We start from the raw sequence: 13,842 nt of genomic DNA, 5'->3' as shown, positions 1-13,842 counted from the left end.
AAGGCCACACAAGCCCCTCCAAGGCTCTCCACCACTAAAATGGACAAATTCTAACTCACATAAAACTTTTCATTTTTAGCACTTTCCACTTTTGGAAACTTCTATTTTAGGAAACTTTCCTCCAAAACCCTGCTTCACGGAAATTTCGTACCCCGATCACCACCTCATCTTGTTACTTAGTCGCACAACCAACCATCCCAAGCGACCAAGTAAACAAGATAGATGGGCTGGAATACTCCATTCCCGCTCCAGCCACGGATTATAGATGGGACCAGGCTAGACAAGCTCAAGTCGCGGCTTGCTTCTCATACCACTTCTCAAACCTTGCCTTCATCCTCGCCTCAGGCTCCCAAGTCTGCTCCTCCACACCATCACAGTCCCAAAAGACTCTCATCAAAGGAACCTTCTTCTTCCGAAGTTCCTTGATCCTCCTCTCGAGAACCCTCACTGGTCTCGCCTCCAAAGTCATGTTAGGCTGAAGATCTTCAGGAATCTTAGCCAACAACTGATCATCCTCACGAAGACACTTCCGCAACATAGAAATATGAAAACACCTTGTGGAACGCACGCATAACCTCAGGCAACTCCAGCCTATATGCTACCGGTCCCACCCGCTCAATCACTCTCAACGGACCCATAAACCTCAGACTCAACTTAGTCTCTGTCAATGACCTGTTCGGACCCCGCAACATGGCCATCTTGAGGTACACTCTGTCCCCTACCTGAAACTCAAGATCTCTCTTCCTCCTATCAAAATAACTCCTCTACCGATCCTGAGCTTCCTTCATGTTCAGCTTGAGCATCCGAATCTTCTCTGAGGTCTCCTGAACAAAATCTGCCCCGAACATGCTCATCTCCCCCACCTGAGTCCAGCATAACGGTGTACGGAATGACCTCCCATACAAAGCCTCATAAGGAGCCATCTTAATACTCGCCTGATAGTTTTGTTGTAAGCAAACTCTACCTGGTTCAGGTGATCTGCCCAATGGCCACCCCAATCTAACACACACATCCTCAGCAAATCCTCCAGCGTCTGGATCGTCCTCTCTGACTGTCCATCTGTCTAGGGATGATAAGCTGTACTCATATGCACCTTAGTGCCCATCTCTGCCTGAAATGCCTTCCAGAACACCAAAGTGAACTTAGAATCCCTATCAGAAACGATACTCACTGGCACCCCATGCAATCCGACTATCTCTCTCACATGCTTCTTAGCCAAGACCGCTACTCCATCAGTCTTCTTAATGGCCAGAAAATGTGCTGACTTAGTCAACCGGTCCACAATGACCCAAATAGCATCAAAAGTCCGAGACAATGGCAATCCTACCACGAAATCCAGCGTGATCATATCCCACTTCCACTCAGGAACGGGTAAACTCATCAGTAACCCGTCAGGAACCTGATGCTCAACCTTCACTAGCTGACACACATCGCACCTCGTGGCCCAACTAGCTACATCCTTCTTCATCCCGACCCAGTGATAGTACTTTTTCAGATCACGGTACATCTTAGTCGCTCCTGGATGAATAGAAAACTTGCTCGCTTGAGCCTCTCTCAGGATCTCCTGCCTCAACTTCTCATCCTTGGGCACACAAACCCGACCGTGCACCAAGATAGTTGCATTATCTGAGACCTGATACTCTGAATCAACATCCTTTGAGGCATTCACCAGCCCCAAATCCTTCTCCTGAGCCAACCGCACCCTACTCAGGCTATCGGCTCTATCAACTGCCTCCAAACCCAACGGTTCCTGTGAAACTGCACACAACCTCAAAGCACTGATCTCTCCTACCAGAGACTCCATCTCCTGCTCCTGAGCCGAAGCTACCCTCTTTCGACTCAGAGCATCTGCAACCGTGTTAGCCTTACCAGGGTGATAAGCTGTCTCCAAATCATAATCTGCCACAAGCTCATCCACCGCCTCTGTCTCAAATTCATCTTGGGCTGAGTGAATATATACTTCAGGCTCTTATGATCTGTAAACACCTGTACCTTTGCACCATAAAGATATGATCTCCAAACCTTCAGGGCAAAAACTACAGCAGCCATCTCCAAATCATGAGTAGGATAGTTGCCCTCATGCTTCCGCAACTGCTGCAAAGCATAGGCAATCACTTTCCCATGCTGCATCAACACACACCCCAAACCAACTCTAGGTGCATCAGTATAAACCACATAGGGTTCTCTCTGCTAAGGCAAAGCCAACACTGGCGTAGTAGTCAACATCTCCTTAAGGCTTGCAAATCCCTCTTCACACTCCTGTGACCAAACAAAAGGAACATCCTTCCCTGTCAACTTAGTCATCGGACGTGTCCTACTTGCAAAACCCTGTACAAACCTCCTGTAGTAACCTGCCAAACCAAGGAACTCATAAAACCCATACCTCGTCCTTCTTCTACTCTTACAACACCGACGCTCCCCGCGGTGAAGTTATAGGACGAAAGAATCCCATGCTCAACAAATCCTTTGGTTACTTCCTCAGCTCTACTAAACTAATAATCAAATATACCAACATCAACTCGCCGCCACCTGAAAATCACCAATCAAAGATCCTTGAGAACTGATCATCTCATCTGTGACCACTCTTCAGGTCATCCATTAAACTTTTCGCCTTTCCGGAAATTCACATCCCCCTTTCAAAAATAGACAAGTCCTAACTATTCATAGAACCTTCTGTTTATGGAAACTTTCCTTTTCTGGAACTTTATTTTCTTCCCTTGCAACAACACTTTCCATAAATAGCAAAACTCTAACTCCCTCAACACTTTCCACATCAAGATTTCATAAGAACTAATCATCTTATTCAATCTTCTCCAACAACATTGTCAGAAAATCTGCAATACGGTGATCTCGGTCTAAGCAAAACTGTCACCACACTCACAGCACCCGCTGGACCTCCAGCAACACCAATAAGCACATCGGCCACACTACTAAAATCCAAGATTAAACCACCATCAATTCTTGAGGTCTACATTCTGTCGTTATGTTTATACTCATGTCCTAGGCATTGCTTGCTCCAAACTCCTCCACCCTTAGGTCACAACCTTTGGGCCCTACCGATGTCACTCTCAGACTAGTTTCTTCGAGTTATACCATCTCACTCTTGGACCACAATCCTCAAGATCTCGGTATCAGGAGAACTACTCATCCCCTCAGGGAAACATCATCCCCTCCGCCACTCTTGGAGCCTCCAGCCCCTCGAGCTATCGGTATTCAGGTGAATCACCATCCCCTTAAGAGCAACCATCCCTAACGACTATAAATATCTCTCGACAAAAAGTACCTCCCATGGTCCGAGTATAACATTGCAATGTTACACCTGCCCACTCAACTTCTAATATCCAACTGGATTAACCACCAAACAGAGAAATATCTGCTCCAACTGCATATGTCCACCCATCCGCCTCTCTAGGCTCGATACCTCTCGAGAAGAATCTCGCACCGGTCATCTACAACTGCTCCATCCTCCTAACATAAGATGGAAACTCCTCAACATCCACAGCCCTCGGCTGCACCCCGCCACATGCGGTACAACTGGAGCCTGCACTGGTACCCCTCTCGGTAACCGCTCCAACATCACGCCAACAGATTCGCCAAGCGATCATCTCGACCCTGGGCTTCACCTGCTGCAACCCCACACCTGGGTTCCCATCACCCCTGGCATTCTCACCGGCTAACCCTCTCTGGTCTCTCCTGATACGCTTGCGACCCTCTGACGTACCTTCTCGTGGAACTGTGGACCACACACTCGCTGGCCTTGGGACCCGCCCGACCATGACCACGACCACGTCCCCTTCCACGACCAACAACTCAAACATCTTTAACCACTGCATTTCCAAGAAAATAGGCTAACAAGCAATATTAACATAACACAAAAACACAAAAACACAAACTCACCGTGGAATCACACTGTAGGCTCGAAGAGGATGTTCTAGAACTTCATGCCACACACAATTGACTAACTCACATAATCAATCAAAGCATGAAAATCCCAAACATCTACATCACAAAGCCTAGTGAACCCAAACCTAGAACCGTAAGGGCTCTGATACCAAGCTGAAACAACCCGACCCCTTTAAAAAAAAAAATAATAATTAAATAATAATAATAATAATAATAATAATAATAATAATAATAATAATAATAATAAAAAATAATAAACTACAACTAGTGGTCCTATACCCACTAGCCACCTCACCACAATCACAACCAACATCGAAAATAACAAATACCAATATCCAATAAATATCCAATAATAAATAACCAATATTCAAAACATAACAAATATCCAATAACCAAACAACATGAATCATAGAACCAGCAACTTAGCAAAATTTCTACTGACCCAACTCTAGCAACCTAGCAATGCCAGACAACAACCAATCGAGTCCCTAGAACATCTTCCTCTTCATTGCCTTGATTCCACAATCACACTTTGCCTTTACCTCTCTGCAGAAAGAATCTGACAAACAATGACGAATCCCACACTCCCAGCAACCTTCTAGCTTCTTCCTAGCTTCAAATCTCCCAAGAAAAGCCAACCAATCACCCATAAATCACCAAAAAGCTCAAGAACACACTTTATCCTTGTTTTCTCTCAAAGCGGCGTGAGACAAAAACATAACACGACCCTAGGTCGTTTTCTCCCTTTTAAATCTCAGTTCAATAGTTTCCTTAAACCAAACCGATCCAAATCTATAATTAAATCGAACTGTTCGAACCAGAAATCAATGGTGTCGACCGACACCTCCTTGGTGTCGATCGACACCCTCCCCCAAAACGCACAGTTTTGGTTTGCGGGTGTTACAATAGTAAATGACAAATACACATGTCCGAATAAACAACAACATAATATTGAAAAATTAAAATCAAACATAGACGTCAGAAAACAATAGAAAACATCGGGATATTCTCACTTCCGGTTGCTTGAACAGCATGCTTCCTCTGAACAATCTTCATCAGATGATTCATCGTCAGCCCACTGACTGAAATAAATAATATAATTAGGTTTTGGAACTCATTTATCGATTACACTAAATTTATATAATTTAATAGATTTTAAACATTACAGTAGACCGCCCGTTTTCATTCCAGCAATTTCATCTTCAAGTATAACCTTCGAACATCATATTTGAGACATCAGACATTCGATTCCTAGCAAAGTATAAGTTAAGTTATTAATAAAATGATAATTTCGTGCGATAAAAAGTGTTATGATTAGGAAGTTATTATACAGTACCTTCGAAAACAGAGATCCTCCAAAACAAAAGCGTGCACATTACTGGTTCATTACAATAGGTTGGAGAGAAAACAATTTTCTCCCATTCCTTAATAAATTCAACAGAAGTCCCGCCAACTGCAACACATTCGATTCTCTTTCCCACTTTAAGAGTTTTTTTTTAAAAACAAAAAAACAATAATGTAATTGTTAGACAACACTTAAATAAAATAAGAAAGAATACTGTAAGTACTCTTGATAGTTTAACATATTATCTTACATTGTGTCAAGAAAAGTAAATGTCACAACTTGATTATTGGACGTGTAGCCATGTTGACGATCGAGGAAATCGTCCGAGGCTCATTTACATGCAACACCATTCCACAAAAATCTAACATAAAAAGGAATATTTTCTTAAAATAGAATGTTAATCAATCATCTTAAATTTAGAATCTAATTATAAACTGAAGACTTATAAAAGATTACTTGTATATAAGAACTTACCAACACAACAGTTCTTCTCATCAGGTGAAAAATTCTGGATCATTGATGAATCAATAAGACGGTAAAAAAGTGCTTCTCGGAGGTATTGGAATCATATCTGTTTGGTCTATGAACTTGATTTCAAACGGATTGTTAGAGTTGAATATAAACCGTGTACATGCAATAGTAATCATTGTATGATCCTAGAATAATAATATAAGTGGAGGTAATGACAACGCATATAACAATGCCATCTTCAATTTCACTTGAACATGAAGACGAATTACATTTTTTAAAATAAGGAAACAATAAATATTTTAGTATTGTATACAAAACTCACTCTTCGTTTTCAATCTCAAAATAAAGTTGATGTTGGACATTGTTGTCTGAAACGTAAGCAGAGCTTTCAACATGCACAAGACAGCCAATCAAATCTAAAAATTGAAATAAATCTTTTGATCAGAAAAAAATTTGATATAATGACACATTTTCGGATCTAAAGAGCCCGAAAGGACATCTATGAAAGATACTAAACAAAAAAATCTTTTTCATCGAAAGAAGGTATCAGTTGTGCCAAAGTCATGATGTTTGATAGAATTATGAATTTATGTGTAGTAAGCCTTAAAATTCCAAGAGGTGGTCTTATCTCAAAATTAAATATAATCATTCAAGAAACCAATTTGCGTAAATAAAAGAAAAAACCAAAACCACAAAACCATAAAGTAAAACCATAAACTAATCTTCCGATTCTTCAAAGTGATTTTGCATATTCGAAACTTCAAGACATGGGTAGTTGAATAGAATCTGTGTATAACTGCATGCGGTAGTAATCATTGTACGACCTAAAAATATAACATAACATTAGTATTTATTCTCACAAAGTTACCATAATGGTTTATAATATACATTCACCTTCAACATTATCAAATTGACCGAATCTGACTATGCATATAAGGATGCCTTCATCAGTTTTTTGGAAGCTGTCGTAAAAATACTCCAAATATCCTCTTCTCAGATGACATCTCAAACGTATACCACTTTAACAAGAATACGAAATTAGTAAAAATAAAAAAGAAAACCAAAGAATAAAGTATTGTTTGTACAAAATAAATAAGAAATCTTACTCTTCGTTTTCGATTTCAAAAAAAAGTCCGGTGTGCACGTTGTTAGCCAAAAGGTATTCAGATCTTTCCACACGCACGAGACGTCCAATTAAATCTAAAACAAAATAAATACTGTTTAATCAGGTTCAAATATTTAATATAAAATATATAAGACAACTAAAATAATCGATACACTACTTACCATGTAACATCCGCGAACCAATTATTGGTTTTCTGGGATGGGTGTCGATCGACACCAAGGTGGTATCGGTCGACACCAAGGTGGTGACAGTCGACACCAATGTTATCTGGTTCGATCTGATTGATTTAATCTTCGATTTTGGTCGGTTTGGTTTAAGGAGAACCATTAAACCGTGATATTAAAGTGAGGAAACGACCTAGGTCGTGTTTTTGTTGTTGTCTCGCCGTTTTCAGAGAAAACAAAGAGAGAAAATTGTTCTTGAGGTTCTAGAGAGATATTGTGAGATTTCAAGGCTTTGTGGGTGAGATCTTGCTGTGGGAGTGAGGATTCAAGGCTAGGAACGTGTGGGAAGCTTGCTGGGAGTGTGGACTCGTCATTGTTTGTCTGAATCTTCCTACAGAGAGGTGAGTGCATGACCGTGGCTAATCTATGCCTGTGATTCCTTGTTCTTGCTTGTTTGTTGCTCTGTTTGTGTGTTTTTCTTGCTGGGATTGATTGCTACAGGTTCCTACGGATGTATAAGGCTTGGGTCTTGAGTATTGGACGATTTGGTGGAGTTTGGAAGCGAGATTCGACTCTCGGCTTCGTGTTGCATAGGGAGTGTCGATCGACACAATTTGGTGTCGGTAGACACCAATGAAGCAGCATCGATCGACATTGTGGGGTAGTGTCGGTCGACACCATGAGCTAGTGTCTGGACGACACTTGGCTGGTGTCGGACGACACCTCCCTTCCAGCGAGTTGATGTTTGTTTTCCTTGTTTGTATGCTTTGTTTGTTGATTGTTTGGAACATTGGAATTACTGTTGCTTGTGTGTATAGCCTAGTAGATGGGAGGATTGCCTCACTGAGTGTTTATAAAATACTCATGCATCTCAATTTGTGTTTGTGGTGCAGGTAATTGCAAAGTGTGATCGTGGAATCAAGGCAATGAAGAGGAGGATGTTCTAGGGACTCGATTGGTTGTTATCTGGCATTGCTAGGTTGCTAGAGTTGGGTCATTAGAAACATTGCTAGGTTGCTGGTTCTATGATTCCTGTTGTTTGGTTATTGAATATTGGTTATGTTTTGAATATTGATTATTTATTATTGGATATTTATTGGATATTGGTGTTTGTTATTTCCGCTGTTGGTTGTGATTGTGGTTAGGTGGCTAGTGGATATGGGACCACTAGTTGTAGTTTATTATTTATTATTTTTTTAAAAAATGGGTCAGGTCGTATCATACCAATACACATATTCAGATTTAGAGAGCCAGAAAGGACATCTATGAAAGATACAAATGAAAAATGATATTTTTCATTCAAAAAAGGTATCAGCTGCGCTGAAGTCATGTTGCTTAAGAGTATTTTGAATTGATGGGTAATAGGCCTAAAAGTTCCAACAACTGGTGTTATATCAAAATTAGATAAGATCAACCAATTCCCTTCGTTAAAAAACGGTTTGAAGCGTTAGACCAAACTCCTTTCAAAAGTTCCATGTATCTTTGAACCCTAGAGTGAAAAAAATATATCAAATATTATTCAAATTTGCTTATCATTCAAAGTAGATGTTTGTATTATTACCTTACCATCCGCTAGCACAAACTCGATCACGTCATTCAACGCAGCACTGCAAACAAATCTTCTGATAATCTTAACCTTGATCCTTCTTTGAATGAGTAAATGATGCAAGTCGGCAAGATAAACACAAGAATTAGAATCAGTGGTCATGTTTCCGATTTTCTAAATAAATTATAATGCATTCAAAGCATCTAATGAATATAGATATATATATATATACAAAATCAACATACATAAATAATATCGGGGGATTATCATTATTATCAATTTTAAGAATTTTAACATTATCATATGAAATAACGGTGGATTAGATTGTATATTATCCAATTTTTATTAAAGAATGTTATAGAAACATATATCAATGCAATTATTAAATATATTATGAAGTGTGTAAAATATATTTTTTTTGGTTTGCTGCTTGAAAATCACATCTTATTGTATATTTGTTATACATATCTTTGTTAATGTTTTATTTATTTACTTAATTTCGTTTTGATTTATATTTCTAAATCTGTTTTAGTTATTTCAATATTTTCCATTTCGCATAAAGCTCAATATCTTTTTATATAATCAATTTTAGTAAAATATATTAGGTTTGTTAGATTTATATTAAAGATATATGGTAATTTATTTTTGAAAAGGATAATTATTTTATTCGAATTCTTAAAATGTTAAAACTGAAATTACAAAGATTGTTAACCACTAAATGGAATACGAAGTTTATCCCAATCAATATTAGGCACAACACAATCTTTTACATCTTTCTCAATAACAACCCTAACGTCTTCCAGCCTCTTACACTCTTCAATCAAATCGATGCGTCTTTCCAAGATATCATTCATTAGTGTGAGTTGAGCATCGATTGTTTCAAGTTGACACATGAGTTCGGTTGATTCTTCTTTCTTCTTCATATGCTCTTTCACCATATCGAGAATCACGGTGAATCGTTTCGACGTTTCCTTTTGAGACACATCTCTAGATTTCTGAAACGCCTTCTTAACTTTGTCGATTGCTTCGTCCTCCCATTCACAATCGGACATGAGTTCTTTGCGTTTTCTAGAACTTTCACCATCCATCGCAAAATTCGAGACTATAAAGTTTAAGAACATATTTTTTTCGTAAGTAAAAATTTGAAATAACGAAAGATTAAAAAAATTTGTTTGATAACTTACCTGAAAGATACGGATGATAATAAGTCGTTAAAGAAGTTTAGAGGACGATTATTGTTAAGAAGAGACAACGAAAGGTCGGAAACTCACAATATAGGAGAGACGAATTGATGTGACCGAGGGTCGCAGATCCGGTACGGACAGAAGAAATGGCTTCGGACAGAACTCGACTCGCGAAAGTTTCCTCGGACAAGGATGGAGGGTTCGAATCTAGGGAGGATTCAAAGGAGAGAAACGAGAGATGATGAGATCCCACTGAGCCGTTTGTAAATACGGTCGGAGGCTTCTATTGGATCGATCGGATGCGGAACGGACGGACGATGCGGGAAGATGACCGATGGTTGAAGTGAGAATGCGGAAACGAAAGCGAGATGGAGATAAATCGAGGGGGAAAAGAAAGATGGGAAAAGAGGTGGATCGAACGACGACACAAGAGGTTTGGCTCTCCTCTTGATACGGTCACTAACAAGGTCGAACCCGGTTCGAGTCTTGTTAGGGTTTCCTCAATGTTCAATCCGGGATTGAAGAAAGAGAAGAGTGAGACAAGTCAAGAAGCTCTGAGAAACGTTTTATTTTCATTCAAGTCTAAGGAGGAACAAATGCTAAGAGAGAGTTTAAATACATTAGGTCAAGTGAGGGCTTAGGGACACGCGGATTCTTTATGATCCGCACAATCGTCCTTAGACGTGTTTCCCTTGTAAATGGAACACGTTGCCTCTATTGACTTTCAACACAAAGCTCCCAACGTTCAAAAGCAAAAGGATCAAAAGAGGAATATTTCCAAAGTTCGAATTTAAACCAAAGATAAGAGGAAGGAAGGAAAACCGCCTTGGCCTTGCGCGGGAAGCAACTTAACCATTGGCGTCGTGCACTTAGCTCCATGCCTCGTTAAAACCTTCTCCGGCAAACCCATTGGGAAAACCCGGAGTGAGGAAAAAGAGTACACTTCCTTGCTTAAGCGACTTGATCGTCTTCATTCTTGGGTAAGAGTGAAGACTAAGCGAACTGAGCCTTCGGAGTTTTCATGGGACGGCTGGCGTTGGGCGAATGACCGGACGAACAGGTTGAGCCGTTGCTTGGCCGCCTTTGCTGAGCTCTTGGAGCGTGTGGTGGCTCCGGGAAGGATTGCTGGTGCTTTGGCCGCGTCTGAAGTGGTTGTCTTGACCGCGTCCGATGCGTCTTGGTCAGGCGTCTCGGTCTCGTCCGGCGTGCCTTGGTCTTCTTGGCTGAGGTCGCGTCCTGCGATCACATCATTCCCTCCCCATTGAAAAGGTTTTGTCCCCAAAACATCTCCGTCTTCACCTACATCAAACGAAACGAGGTCATTGACATTGAAAGAGGTAGATGTACCAAACTCACCTGGAAGCTCGAGTCGGTAAGCATTGTTGTTGATCTTTTCAGCGACTCGGAAAGGGCCGTCTCCACGCGGGCTGAGCTTATCCTTTCGCTTCTGCTGGAACCTCTCTGGCCTTAAGTGAAGCCACACCCAGTCGCCAGGCTTGAAAAGCATCGGTTTACGGCCTCGGTTGAGAAAGCGTGCGTATTGTTCGTTCCTTTGTTCGATGTTGGCTTGAACCTCCTTGTGCAACGCCTTGACCATTTCTGCTCTTGCGGCTCCGTCTTGATTCTCGGCTTCGTTTGGTGGTATAGGAAGGAGATCCAGTGGCGTTAACGGCTTGAATCCATATGCAACCTCGAACGGTGACTTTTTCGTAGATGAGTGCACCGCCTGGTTGTATGCAAACTCGATAATCGGAATACACTCGAGCCAGGAGCCTTTGTTACTTGTGATTGTTGTGCGGAGTAAGGCGCCTATTGATCTGTTGACAACCTCCGTTTGGCCATCGGTTTAAGGGTGAGCCGCGGTGGAGTAGAGGAGCTTTGTCCCGATCTTTCGCCAAATAGTGCGCCAGAAGTGGCCAAGAAACTTGGGATCCTGATCGGATATGATGGTGCGCGGGACGCCATAGAGCCTGATGACCTGACTAAAGAATAAGTTCGCCAGTTGCACGGCGTTATAGTTCTTGTTGCACGGGATAAAATGGGCCATCTTCGAGAACCTGTCCACAACTACCATAATGCTATCTCTATGCGCCAAGAGGGGCAGGCCGAGGATGAAATCCATTGATAGATCTATCCAAGGCACGATTGAGACTGGTAAGGGCATGTAGAGGCCATGGGGGTGTGTTGTCGACTTGGAGGCTCGACACACAATGCAACGACCGCAATGCTTCTCCGCCATACTACGCATCTTCGGCCAGTAGAAATGCTCTTGTAGCACGGCCAGCGTCTTGGTGATGCTGAAGTGACCTGATAAGCCTCCACTATGGGCTTCACAAACAAGCAACTCCCGGATAGAACCGTTTGGTATGCACAGCCGTCGCCCTCTGAACAGAAAACCCTCATGAAGGTAGAATTTGGTGTAAATTCCCTTCCCATGGTTATGGAAACATTCTCCAAACTCAGCGTCTCCAGCATACGCATCCTTGATGCTTTCAAAACCCAACACACGAGCGTCCATAGTAGTGATGAGAGCGTGTCTCCTTGACGAAGCATCGGCCACCACATTTTCTTTTCCCTTCTTGTACTTAATGACGTAAGAAAAAGATTCCACGAACTCCAACCACTTCGCATGACGTCTCTTAAGATTGGTTTAGCCACGGAGATGCTTCAAAGTTTCGTGATCGGTGTGAATCACAAACTCTCTCGCCAATAGATAGTGTTGCCAAACCTCCATCGCACGAACGAGGGCGTCCAACTCCTTATCATACGTCGGGTAATTGAGCGTTGCACCACTAAGCTTCTCGCTTAAATACGCCACGGGCTTGCCTCCTTGAGTCAAAACGGCTCCGATCCTGACTCCCGAAGCATCGCACTCAACCTCGAAGGTTTTGTTGAAGTCATGCAAGGTGAGCAAGGGGGCTTGCGTGAAGCGCCTCTTGAGCTCGATGAAAGCTTGGTCTTGTTCTTCTCCCCAATGAAACTCGCTGTTCTTCTTGATAACGGCAGTGAAAGGCACGTCGACCGTGCTGAAGTCCTTCACGAACCTGCGGTAAAAGCTCGCGAGTTCATGGAACGATCGGACTTGTGTGATGCTTGCTGGGGTGGGCCAGTCCTCTATCGCGCGTATCTTCTCTCCATCGACCTTGAGGCCCTGCGAACTCACAACAAAGCCTAAAAAGACCAATTCATCAGCAGTAAACACGCACTTTTTCAAGTTTGCGTAGAGTTGCTCTTCGGGGAGAGTAATCAAGACAGCCTCTAAGTGCCTAACATGATTGGACAGACTAGAGCTATACACAAGGATGTAATTAAAGTAAACCACTACAAATTTATTGTAAACGACCTTAAAACATGGTTCATGAGACGCATAAAGGTAGAAGGGGCGTTAGAAAGACCGAATGGCATTACCAACCATTCGTACAAACCCTGTTTCGTTTTGAAGGCCGTCTTCCACTCGTCGCCCTCCTTCATACAAACTTGATGGTAGCCGCTCTTCAAGTCGATCCTTGAGAAGACGCTGACGCCACTTAGTTCGTCGAGCATATCATCAAGGCGTGGGATCGGATGTCGATATTTGATGGTGATGTTGTTGACGGCTCGGCAGTCAACGCACATACGCCATGATCCGTCCTTCTTGGAAACTAGGAGAACAGGGACAGCACACGGACTCAAGCTCTCTCGAAGGTATCCTTGCGCCATCAGCTCCTTGACTTGTCGCTCAAGCTCCTTCGCCTCTTCGGGGCTGACTCGGTAGGCTGGCCAGTTCGGTAGTTGTGCTCCCGGAACAAGGTCGATCTGATGTTCAATGCCTCTGATCGGTGGTAAGCCTTCAGGAAGCTCTTCGGGAAACACGTCCGCGAAGCGCCTAAGGATGTCGCGGATCACCTCCGGTAAGGCGTCGATCGGACCTTCAAGACCTAAAAGCAACACATCTCGAAAAACCATCAATAACACTTGGCCAGAGTCCCTAATGGACTTTCTAACATCACCATATTGAACCAAAAAGTTCTTTTTATCGTTCGAATCCTTAGACAACTTGTTTTGCATTTCATGCACTTGCGTGGGGCTCAAGGGTTTCAAACAAATACGTTTGTTGTCATGAA

This window comes from Camelina sativa, chromosome 9 (assembly GCF_030686135.1).
Source record: "Camelina sativa cultivar CO46 ecotype springtype chromosome 9, ASM3068613v1".
Taxonomy (NCBI): Eukaryota; Viridiplantae; Streptophyta; class Magnoliopsida; order Brassicales; family Brassicaceae; genus Camelina; species Camelina sativa.
This window is presented reverse-complemented; position numbering follows the sequence as displayed.